Consider the following 3,783-nt stretch of genomic DNA (forward strand, 5'->3'; position numbering starts at 1 on the left):
GAGAACTGATGCCAGTCACTGCAGATCAGGGATTGCTCACCTTTTTGGCCAAAGTACCCCCACCCATTTCATGCACCACACAGGACATCCATTGCCAACCTCAGCAGTGTGTCTGTTTTGTTATATTTTTGACACCACTGCCAAAAGAGGTGGGGTCTTTGGGGACCAGAACAATTTGCTTGTAGGGTAATGGAAGTTGGATTCCCATAGGCCATCCATCCCTGACTCTCGTAAGGCAGTTTCTTATGGCCCTTATATGTTTCAAACTTACCCATGTTTTTGAATGTATAGATCCTCCCTTACATTCATCATATCTACATAAGAAACATTTGTGACACTTCAAGCTGTTCAAAAATGAATTTGCTGGGGGGAGGGACATGGCACATTAAAACCATCCTTCTTAGCACCCACACAAAAATGTAAGAATATCTCCATCAACCATTTCCTCAATACAACCTGTAATTTATGGAAGTGATATTTTCTGGTATTTTTACCACCCAGTTGCATGGATATTCTTTTCAAACCTAAGACAGATTAAAACCGGCAACCTCTCCCCTTCTTCAAAATGTCATTTTAATTCAGATTTCTTTAAAAATAAAATAAAATAAAATCTTGTAGTGTTTAATCTTAGCATATCTATTTTTAGGAAAGATGGAGGCTGCTGTTCTAGCTGAACCTGGGGATGAATCCTCAGGTTAATTGGAGGTATGTGACATTTTCCTGACCAACAATTTCGATGCATTAATCATAATTGCTGAAATACAAGAAGGCAGATGAGGCCCTGTTTGTGGGCGGAGGAGCAAAGCAGAAATGTGTGTGGACCAGTGCTTTGAATTTCACTGATATAGCAGCTGGAGTAAGTTTCAAATGCTTGAAGAAAAAAAATCCCAGCACCTGGGTAAGAACCAGGTGTGGAGCCATAGAGAACACACTGCTCATCTAACACAGGGGGGTGGGACCTTCAAGCCATGGACCAATCTTGGCCCACTGGTGGGGTACAATCTGGCCAACCACACCTTTCCTCCAAAGCAGCTGACATCACTGGTAATGTCAGCTGCTGGGTGGAAGGACAGGGCTTAATTTAATCTTGCCTTGGCAGCCTGCACCATTCTTAACAGGGAGCAGGATTGTGTTGCCAAGGGAGCAGAATTTAATCTCTACTCACCATCTGATGAGCAGCATTTAAATCCTGCTCAAAAGGGCTGCTTGAAGCAGTTTGCGCGCTTCTGGTGGGTAGGGAAAGAGCAGTGGCAGCAGTTGGGTGGGGAAGAAGAATGCCTCCTGCTTCTGCCCACCTGCTTGCAGAAGTGTGTGAGCCCAATAGTCTGCCACCCCACCACTGGCTCTGGTGAAGGAAGATTGATCCTGCTTGGTTCATGTGTGTGTGTGAGAGAGAGCTCCTTGCTTATGGCTTAAGGTGTTACGTAGCCATAAAGTACGGTATATTGCATATACAGTGGTACCTTGGTTTTCAACCATAATCCATTCCAGAGGTCTGGTTGTAAACCAAAAGAGGTTGTAACCCAAGGCGCGCTTTCGCCAATGGGGCCTCCAAAAAGAAATGGGTTGTAATCCAAAAAAATGGGTTGTAATAATAAAAAAGGGACACGTACACACTTCCGGGTTAGACATGGTTGTAATCCAAAACGGTTGTAATCCAAAACAGTTGCAAACCAAGGTACCACTGTACTTTACAAACCCCTTTGACCTTGTTGATCGCCTCTCTCAGATCAACACAATGCAGAGCACAAAAGCAGAAAACAATGGTGGCCTTCCGAACAAGGTGGAAATGTTCTCCCAGAGTCACGAGAGAAAGAAGTGATTTCACTCAGATGTGTTTTCTGTGATAGTCAAATCTGCTTGGCTACATGGTGTTGCAACAACCTCATACTGGCTATATAGTCCCTTATTGGAAAAAGAAAAAAGAAAAAAATGCACAGAAGCAGCTGGTGATAAGGGCAATAAACAGCTAGTGATAAATGCAGCAAACCAATGAGAAAAAATGGAAGGTGGGGGGTGTCCTTTGGAAAAGATCTTGCCCCTTCCTTTCCAGCCTATCGCACCAAAAGCATCTGCCCATAAAACTTCAACTCAGTCCTATTTTGGGTGTCCTTTAAGGTTGGGAACTCCACCCATTCAGTTCTAGCCAGTCTCCAACATCTGTAACACACCTGATATCAAGTGGCCTGTATGCAACCCATCACACCACAATGGCCATATATGACGTCCTCTTCTTTGCTGGGATATTGCCATATCATGTACAATAAGAGACCCTGAGAAACAGCCTTCATCTACAAACACTAGACTGTTCTGCTGCCCATCCACCCTGCCATAGCAGCCTCTTTTTCCTATGACTTGCCCTCTCCCGGTTTGCTGGGAATAGTTCTAAAAGAGCTTTTGCTCATTTTTGAATTGCTGGCAATCCAGCCACATTAAAATCAGTGGGAGTTTCGTTCCTGTAGATTGGATCTCTAATTTGCGACTTGTTACTTTACAACTTACACGAACATTTATTTTCCTTGTTTAATTATATGTGTGTTAGTCTGGAAACCTAAGCAATCTCAACCTATTAGATAATGGCGTTCCCTCTCCTGTGAAGCACCGCTCAAAATCCAGCCCTCAGCTCCCTTTTTCATTTCGTTTTTTGCCTTCAGCTAATTGCTTTTAACACCAAATTTGATAGCTAAAAGCTAAAAGGAGAGATGATTCAGTCTCAGCAAACCTTCATCTGACATTTATGTACTGCTGAAAGAAGATCAATGAAACCTCCAGGCTGCTTTTTGTGGTAGCTGGAAAGGTATAGGATACTTAATTAAAACATGTTATCAAACCAAAACGGGGTTCAAAAGGCAGGGGAGTCAACATGTGCCCTATAGATATTGCAGACTGCAGCTGCCATCAGCACCTGACAGCATATGCAGTGGTCAGGAATGGTGGAGGTTGTAGCACACAACCCCTGTCGTAAGTCAACCATATTATGATAATGATCCGTAGACATGCTCTTTTGCTGCTTATATCCTGATCCGTAACCTAGCTAAACTAGGTTCAACACTAAGTGTTAGTACCCGATGGGTGTGCCTTGGCAGATGGAGGGCCCCTGATCCAGCAGGGCCTTCTGTCAGTGGCCTGAGATCATCTCCAGCAATTCCTTCTCTCGCCTTCAATCCCAGAGCTGCTCTGGTGGGGTGAGGGATCCTTTGGAACAACATGGCAAGTGGTTTCAGGGTGTGCCTGGGTGAAGAGGAATTGCCTAAGGTTGCTAGATCCATGGTCCAGCAATAGAAGGCTCTGCTGGATTGTAGACCTTTCCATCTGCACAGAGGGGCACCAGAAGAATACAGCTCTAGGTGTTTACTCTGGAATCTCCATCTTTTGGTCATTTCCTTTTTATGGGACAGCTACGTGATGCCATTATCAAACTGCTGCTCTTTTTCACTTCACATATGCCTTCTTCTTCCTTTAGATAGGGATGGAAGAGAAATCCAATTCAGGTGAATCTGTCAGATTTTCACTTTCCAAAAACAATGTGCAAACCAAAACAGTTTTAACTGTTTTTAACGGTTTTATGTTTTTATTGCTGTATACTGGATATACTGTAAATGACATAGTGTTATATGTTGCTATGAATAAATAAAACGTTTCTATAAATGCTTCTATAGATAAATAAAACACAGCTATCCTTTGAAATTCATACTTATCCAAATTTTGCAATACAATTCTCCAACCAAATAGTGTTTGCAAAAAGACATATATTAGAGGAAAGTGTGCATAAAAATGAATATA

Source organism: Podarcis tiliguerta, assembly GCF_965153285.1.
Source record: "Podarcis tiliguerta genome assembly, chromosome: 7".
Classification (NCBI taxonomy): Eukaryota; Metazoa; Chordata; class Lepidosauria; order Squamata; family Lacertidae; genus Podarcis; species Podarcis tiliguerta.